Here is a 9,496-nt window from a genome sequence, read left to right as displayed (position 1 = left end):
CACCCGCAGCCTCCGGCGCCCCGGACCCGCCCGAGCCCCGGACCCCCGCGGCGCTCGCCCCCCGCCCCGCCCCCCCCGAGCCCCCCGCCTCCGCCCCGCCTAGTTAAACTGCACTTCCGCCGCGGGCTGACTCGCCGCTGTCGCACCTGCATTTCCGCCCCACTTATACCCCGCCTGCCCAGCAGAACTTAGGTCCAGTTGGCCCAGGCCCACCTGCCTACTCTCGCCCTTCCCAGCTCCCCCTTAAACCCTGCTTTCCCTGATCGTGGGCAGGCCCCTGCTCCCACCCAGTCTTTGTACTGACTTTCACTCTGGCCCAGACCCTCTCTGTCCTTTGGTTGACCTTCTCCCAGACTCACCTTCACTGTCCCTCTCACCAACCCTGTTCCTCTTCAAGTGTCCCACTCGCTACTGTTGTCCTTCTCCCAGGTTGGGTTCTGACCCTGTCTCCTTTCCTACCACAGATCTTCAATCTGGCCCTGATGTTCTCACTTTTCCTCTCCTTACCATTAGCCTTCTCCCTGGCCCTGACGCTCTACCATTGACCTTCTCCTTGACCAGGGGCATGATTTTGGCCATAATCCCTAACCTCCCCTGACCCTAGTTTTTGTCTTGACTTTGGCACTGCCCCTGGTCTTTGCCCTGTCCCTTACTTTGCTCTCATTTTCCTGGGCTTCCACTCTCATCCCGAACTTAAACCTGACCCTCCTCCTCCCTCTGCCTAGTTTTGCCCTCATCTCAGGCCCACCCCTCAACTTTACCTTTGGGACTAGTCTTCATCCATGCAGGGGCAGTTTCCTCCACCGTGACCCTTCTTTGTCCTAGTCTGGGTACTGATCCTAGACATAACACTGTCTTGGTCCTGGATCTTGCCGGGTTCAGATCAGATTTAGCTTATGGGTAAAGTTTGGGGTGACAGTCAAGGTCAAGTTCAAGTTCTGGGGTCATTGCTGGTATGTGAGGGTATGGCCAGGGACAAAGCAATGAGAGTAACAATCAGAATGAGGGTGTATCTAGTCTAGGGTGAAGTATGTGGCAGGTGAAGGATGATGGTGAGAGGTCAGGGCCATGGTTATAGTTAGAATCATTCAAGATCAAAATCAATGTGAAGGAAGTTTTATAGCCAAGGTTAAGTTCTAAATCAGGTTAAGGTCATGATAAAGTGTGGGGGTCATGATCAGGATTGGAGTTCTGGTAAGGGTCAGAGTCAGTGACAGGGTGAAGGTTAAGTTTAAGAATAGGGTAGGTCAGGATCAGGATGATGGTCACTGTCAGGGTGAACTAAGGCAGAGAGTTGGATCTAGGCTGATGGTAAATATCCAGGATAACCATGTATTTAACGTTCAGGATTAGGGTTAGTGTCAGATTCAGGTTCAACATGAAGATAATGTCAGGGTCCAGCTGAATTAGATGCCAGGTCAGGTTAAGCATGAGGTTAATCATCAAGTTTAAGGTCAATTAAAAGTCAAGGTGGGTATATTTCTATTACTGCCTTACTGCCTTAACAAGTTACCACAACCTTGTGTCCTGTTAAAACAACAATTATTATCTTAACAGCTGTAGATCAGAAGTTTGGTTTGAGTCTTATTGGGCCCAAATCAAGGTATCAGGTGGGCTGCATTCCTTACTGCAGGTTCTAGGATAGAATTCATTTTCTTGGTTATTAAGGTTTGCACAATTCAGTTTCTCATGGTTTTAAGAATGAATTTCCATTTCCCTGCTGACTGCCAGTGGAAAGCCATTCCCAGCTCCTAGGGGCAACCTGGATTCCTTGGCTTGGGGGCTCCCAAGTCCATCTTTGAATTAAAAAACAACAACAACAAAAAAAACAGTAATTGGGTCAAGTCCTTCTCCTCATCCTTCCATTTTCTCTCTCAGTGCAGCAAACAAAGGCTCCTGCATATGATTAGTTCAGACCCACCTACATAATCCAGGATGCTCTTCCATCCCAAGGCATATATCCTTTATCACATCTTGAGCAAAGCTCCTTTATCCAGGCATCTTAGACCATTTTCTGTAACTATAACAAAATATGTCAGACTGGGTACTTTATAAGGGTTTATTTAGTTCACAGTTTTGAAGACCACAAACCCAAGATCAGGTGGTGTCATCTGTTCATCCTATGGTAAGGGCCCATAGTGAACGTCATCATGGTGGGAGCACATGTGGAAGATCACAATGCAAGGCAGGAGGCCAGCAGGACTCACGGGGCCAGGCTTCCTCCTTTATAACTTGCTAATGGGGACTAACTGGAGTCCCACAATAACTGCATTAATTCCTTGTAAGAGTGGCATTCCCAATGACCCAAGCACCTTCCACTAAGTCCTTCTTCTTAAAGGTTCCACCATTTCAAAATGGCCATACTGGGAACCAGGCTTCTAGCACAAGAACTTGTGAGGAATACACTCAAACCATAGCACCATTATAAGACAACATAGTCATGGATTAGGACACAGGGGTGATATTATTTTGCCTACCAGTGCAGTTAAGATCTCAGGATGAAAATCAATGACCAGTTTGTGGTTAAGGTCAGGTTCAAATCTAAATTCAATGTAATGATGAATCATGGATAGGAAGCAGTCTCAAGGATCAACATAATGAGGGTCAGTATCAGGGTGCAGTTCAGTTTTAGGGTTAAAAGCCAAGTTCAAAGTCAAGTTTAAGATTTTGATGGGATTTAAAGTAGGTTAAGTGTAAAGGTCAAGTGAAAGGTTCTCCCTGAAGGTCAGTGTTAAGGATGAGGAAATGGCTACACAGGCAAGAATAGTGTCAGGGTGAAAAACAGGTTCAATTTCAGTGCCAAGTTGATGTCAGCATCAAACAAAGGTCATGTTAAAGGTGAGATTAAAATTGAGGTCTGAGTCAAGGTCAGTGTCTGAAGCAGGGAGCAGGGGTCATGATCAAGGTCAAAGTCGATTAGTTTCACTATGTATATAATTCAGTCAAGTTCAAGGTTACAGTGGGTCAGGACGATGGTCATTGTCAAGGTGGGGATTCAGTCTAGGGGCAGAGTGAGGTTGAAGTTCAAAGTCAAACTAACAATGAGTGTGCTATTCAAGATAGTGTCCTGGGATACTGTCAAATTCAGAATCATGATTAGTGTGAGATGTTTATTGTCAGGTCAAGGTTAGGGTGCATGTGAGGGTCTAGTTACTGTCAGGGTCAGGATCAGAGCTATGGTGAACATCAGTCTAAGATGAGTCATTGTCAAGGTAAAGATCAAGTTCATAGATAAGTTTAACTTCTAGGTCAAGTAAGGTCAGAGTTAGGTCAGTGCCAGGGTTAGAGCAGAGCCATAATCAGGGTAAAAGACGATGTGAGAATCACTTTCAGGTTTATGATAAAGTCAAATGTTAAATTTGAGATCAGGTGTTAATAAGAATCTGGGTTTGGGCCTGGGGATGTGGCTCAAGTGGTGCTGAGAGCCATTGCCAAGTAAGAATGACGCATGGCATGACCCAGGTCATTTGCAGTGACATTGCATGAAAGGTGACCTTGCTCAAGGACCAGGGCGGATCCGGGTTTAGGGCGGATCAGGGTTTAGGGCGGTTCCAGGTTTAAGGTGTACCCTGCTGGGAATAGGGCGTATCCTGCTGCCTCAGGCGCGCCTGCTCCTTGAGTTCCTGTTGAGTTCTTGCGGGATTCAGAGTATTTTGGGATACAGAGCCCAGTGGAGGTGTGGATTTTGCCCAGAACGTGTTTGTAGAGTGCCAGTGTGAGTTCGGGAATAAAGAGTTGCTGTTTGAATCTACAAGGTGTGTGGTGGCTCGTGATTTTGTGCCCAGCCAGACTGCGGCAAAGTGGTAGTGCGCTCGCCTGACATGCGTGCGGCCCAGGTTCGATCCTCAGCACCACATACAAAGATGTTGTGTCCGCCGAAAACTAAAAAATAAATATTAAAATTCTCTCTCTCTCTCTCTCTCCCCCTCTTAAAAAAAAATACCATAAATAAAAAAAGAATCTGGGTAATGTGTCAGAGTCCAGCAAAGCATTGTGTGAGGGTGAAAGTATAGGTCAAGGTCAGAGAAGCCTGAAGTCCATTCAATCAAGGTTAGGGTTGGTCATGTTTAAGTTAAGTATAAACATAAGGTTGTCTCAGATTCAGGTTAAATGTTAGGTTCAGCCTCAATCAGAAAATCAGGGTGAAGGTCAGATTCAAGGTCAATCAAAAGTTAGGATGGTGTCAAGTTTAGGGAGTTGTATGGATGTGTTTGGTTGAAAGTCAGTGGCCAGGGTGGGTCAGTATCTGGATTAGCACCAATGTAAAACTGAAGTGCAGTAATAGGGTCAGGTTCCAATCCTAGATCCAAATGGTCAGATTGGTGATCAAATACCCAAAAAGAATGGAGTAGCCGGCCGCAGTGGTACACCTGCAATCCCAGCAGCTCAAGAGGCGGTGGCAGGAGGATCAAAGCCAGCTTCAGCAAAGGCCAGGCACTAAGCAGTCAGTGAGACCTTGTCTCTAAATAAAATTCAGAATAGGGCTGGGGATGAGGCTCAGTGATCACTGAGTTCAATTCCCAATACCCTCCCACCAAAAAAAAATGAGGTTCAAGGTGAAGTTCCAGGTCATTGTAAGGTTGAATGTGAGAGTGGTCAAATTTATGGTCTAGATATGAAAAAAGCTCATGTGTGAGACAATGTAAGAAAGCTTAGAGGTGAAATAATCGGGTTATGAGAACCTTAATCATTATCAGTGCATTGATCCTCAGGGGTCATAACTTTAGGCAGACAGAGTATGGATAAGGAGGTAGGTCATTTGGGGCGTATCTGGGGGATACATATTTTGTCCTTGGTGAGAGAATTCTGTTTCCTGGAGCCACGTCTGGAGCAGCTTTCCTCGGCCACACTCTTCTGCCATATGTTCTGCCTCACTCAGGCCCCAAGGAATGGAGTCAGCTGTCTATGGACCAAGACCTCTGAAATGTTGGCGCTAAATAGACTTTTCCTCCTTCAAAATTGTTCTTCTCAGGTCTTTTGATCACAGCAGCAAAAAAGCTGACGAAAACAAATTCCATGCTAAGTTCAAATTTAAGTTAAGTTTGAGGCTCAGACTCAGTCTGAAAGTGAGCATCTGATTCAGGCTCAGGTTCAGAATCAAGATGAGGTCAAGAATATGATTTTCAGCATCATCACAGTTAGGAAAGTGTTTGAGATCAAGCTAGTACCAGGATAAGGCTTGAATTCAAGATCAGATTAAAGTCAATGTCAAGTTTACCGTCATGGTAAGAACAGGTAGGTGGGGGTTAGGTCAGGTTCACGGTTAAGGTCAGTTTCAAGTGCAAGTTAAAGATCACTATAGGTCAGAGTTAGTTTGAAGTTTAGTTAGAATACCAAAGTATCAGAGTAAAGTTCAATCTGAAGGTCAAAACAACATATTTTTAATCTTTTAATGAATTGTCTTTAGAAAGGTTTTTAATTACGATTTTTATTTCATTAATAGATAGATACTGGGCTACTAAGTTACATATTTCTTCTTGGGTAAGCTTTGGTAATTTCTCTTTCTCAAGGAACTGGCCAATTTTTATGTTATTAATTTTGTCAATATAAAGTTCATAATATTCTAATATATGAAAAATCTGTACCATTGATACTAACATCTCATTCCCAAGTAATCCTTGCTTTTTTATAATCTGTGACTTTTCTTTTATTCCTCTTGATCGGTATGGCTAGATGTTCGTCAGTTTTACAAATCTCAATGAATGACTTTTTGGTTTCATTTTTTAAAAAACTTTTTTATTATTTTGGGGGTGGGGTGAATTGAACTCAGGGCAGTCCACCACTGAGCCACATTCCCAACCCTATTTTGTATTTTATTTAGTGACAAGGTCTCACTGAGTTGCTTAGCACCTCACCATTGCTGAGGCTGGCTTTGAACTGGCCCTCTACCTCCGGAGCCGCTGGGCTTACAGGCATGTACTACCATGCCCAGCTTTAGCTTCACTTCTTTTTCTCTTTGTTTCAATCTGGTCAATATTATTTCCTTTCTTCTACATATTACAGACTTCTCTTTTTTAAAAATTAAATCCCTCCAGGAGAGGGTCCAAATATGTTGTCCAGGCTGGTTTTGAACTCTTGGGCTCAAAGGTTTCTCCTATCTCTCCTATCTCTGCTTCCCTAGTAGCCAGGACTCCAGGTGCACATCTCCATACCCAGCACCAGCCTTTTTTATATTGTTATGTCATAAAGATTATAAATTAGAGTGGGGGCTGGAGTTGTAGCTCAGTGGTAGAGCGCTTGCCTTGCACCTGCAGGACCCTGGGTTCGGTCCTCAGCACCACATAAAAAATATATGAATAAAATAAAGGTATTGTGTCCAACTACAACTAAAGAACAAATATTAATAATAATGATAATAAATAAATAAATAATAAAATAAATTAGAGCTGGGCGTGGTGGGGCATGCCAGTAATCCCAGCAGCTTGGGAGGCTGAAGCAGACTGTTTTGTCTTCTTGACCTCTATTTCTTGGAGAGATGTTTTAATCTAACCATTTGAAAGTGTGTTTGTCTGATTTTTTAGCTCTGCTATTATTTAGTTAATATCTCAATATTTGAGACTATTACATGTATATAAATTTAGAAAATTTTGCCAAAGAATTGAATATCTTTTCATTAGAATATAATCTGTTCACACCTTGTAATATTTTTTGCCTTAAAATCTATTGTTAGATATCAAGTAACTACATATTTTTGTCCTTTTGTTTGCATGTTTGGTATTTTCATGTTTGGTAGTTCAAAGCCAGCCTTCACCAAAGTGAGGCCCTAAATAACTTATCAAGACCCTGTCTCTAAACATAAAATTAAAAAATTGGCTGGGGAGTGGCTCAGTGGTTAAATGCCCCTGGGTTCAACCCCCTGATTCCAAAAAACAAAAAACAGCAAACAAACTAACAACAACAACAAAAAAGATTATAAATGAACCTCTAAGCACTGCCACAACTACAGCACAAGTACTGACATGTATTATCAGTAAGCGAGTTCACAATATTTTCTATATTTGTTTAATCTATGTTTAGACATGTATTTCTTAATTTTCAATCACATGGGAAATTATGTTCTTATTAGTTTCTAGCTTAATTATATTATAGTAAAAAATTAGATACCTAATTTCACTTTGATCCTTTGAAATTTGTTGAGACTTACCGTGGCTCAGTATATGCTCAATGTATTGAAGTGTGTGCTTGGGAAGAACATGAATCCTGCATTATCTGTGTCCTATATTGGCCAAGTATTCACAAATGTCTGACTGCCTATTATTCATTTTTAGGCTTCTCTCCCTGCCTTAGGCCCCCTGCACTTTGGGCCCCTCAGTGTAGGCAAGCATCAAGAGGTAGACCTGCTCTCGTAAGGCCTGAATCTGAAGACTAATGAAAATAAACAGTCCTGGAAAAACATTTGATGATGCTGTCTCCTGGCTCTCACTGCCTGCTCCCACTCCCTGAACTTTTCTGCTGGCTCTGCTTATCTCTCCTTAAGAAAGAAATGCCCTTTTCCATTTGCTTTTCCAATATTTCAGGTCCTGAGATTGAGGTGTTCTCCCAATTAAGTCAAGTCTTTTCTAACAGTCTCTCAGTCTGGACTCATTTTTGGCTATACACAACCACTAGGTAAATCTGTTCACCCTCTTGGTTAAATTGCCTACCTTTGGAATTGCTTTGTCTTCTTGACCTCTGTTTCTTGGAGAGCTGTTTTAATCTTACCATTTGGAATATTTGTCTGATTTTTAGCTCTGCTATTATTTAGTTAACATCTCAATGTTTACTATATTATTACATGCATACAAATTTAGAAAATTTTGCCAATGAATTGAATATCTTTTCATTAGAATGTAATCTGTTCACACCTTATAATATTTTTTGCCTTAAAATCTATTGTTAGATATCAAGTAACTACATATTTTTGTCCTTTTGTTTGCATGTTTGGTATTTACTTTTCTCTTGAAAATATCAGTTTCATTTTCTTTTTAATTAGGATACCCATGTTTCAACTGGAACATTTATTCTATTTATATTTAAATTACTGACATTTTCAGTTTAAAATGTCATCTTACTACATGCTATATATTTGTACCTTATTATATTATTTCTTAATTATTCCATTTTTCATTGTAGTTTTGGATGTTGCATATTTTTTATTCTAACTTTAAAAAAAAATTTTTTTGTAGTTGTAGATAGACAGAACACCTTTATTTTGTTTGTTTATTTTTATGTGGTGCTGAGGATCAAACCCAGTGCCTCAAGCATGCCAGGCAAGTGCTCCACCACTGAGCCCCAGCCCCAGCCCTAGCCCTCTTTATTCTAACTTTATTTTTACCCAAGAAAGTACAAGGCATCCCGGGCTTACGGAGTATAATTGTTACATAGTCTGTTCTTGTAAGCCCACCATCAAGAAAACCTACAGTAAGTTTTCTGCATCTGTACTGCTTATTTTTAAAAAATATCTATTTTTTTTATGTGGTGCTGAGAATTGAACCCACTGCCTCACACATTTGAGGCAAGTGCTCCACCACTGAGCTAAGACCCCAGCCGCTGTGCTGCTTATTTCTATTCTTGTCTTATGTGCCTGGTTGTTGTATAATATATAGTTAGAAAAAATTTTGCCGAAATAATTTAAGGCATCTGTTGATAATCACCAAATGAGCTTTTCATCAATCAGCTGTTGTCAATGGATCTTTATTTATTCATCTGCAGTGCTGAGAACTGAACCCTGTGCCTCACACATGCTTGTCAAGCGCTCTACCACTGGGTTATGACCCCAGCCCCCAATCAACTGTATCTTATTTAAACTGTTTTCAAATACATCAAGTCCAGGTACAGGGTGGTCTACATATGGTTGTGTAGACCTAAGAGCTTGAAAAACTGAGCTTGACTGGAGTTTAGAGTATGCAGATATACCTGGAAAAATACATGGAGGCCAGATCATGAAAACATCCGACTTTCCTAAAAGCAACAACTGGGATTTTTTTTTTTTGTCTCATCTTCCCACCAAGAAACCAGCAGCTACAGTGACATTAATCACTTCTGTATCCTCAGTGCTCAAAGAATTTATGCACATGACGCCTAAAAAAAAACCCTTTAAGAATAAAGGACTGCTATGGTTAAGCTTCTGTTTTTCTCTCTCACTGAACCAAAGTCTTTATGTGACCACCATCCTAGTCATTATGTGACCTTATAGTAAGTCTTGACACCTGGTAAGTTCTTTGATCATCACCTCCTCTTCTTCCTCCTCTTGGCAGTTTGCATTCATATAATATACACACACACACACACACACACACACACACACACACATATATATTTTTTTTTAAATATTCTTTTTAGTTGTAGATGGAAAGAAACTTTATTTTTGCTTATTTTTATGTGGTGCTAAGGATTGAACCCAAGGTCTCATGCGTGCAAGGCAAGCACTCTACCACTGAGCTACAACCCCAGCCCTCCCATGTATTTTTGGAATCATCTTTCCAAATTGTTATCAAATAAAAATATCTGTACCAGC

This window comes from Marmota marmota, unplaced genomic scaffold (assembly GCF_001458135.2).
Source record: "Marmota marmota marmota unplaced genomic scaffold, marMar, whole genome shotgun sequence".
NCBI lineage: Eukaryota > Metazoa > Chordata > Mammalia > Rodentia > Sciuridae > Marmota > Marmota marmota.
The sequence above is the reverse complement of the archived record's forward strand: the minus strand, read 5'-3'. Positions refer to the sequence as shown.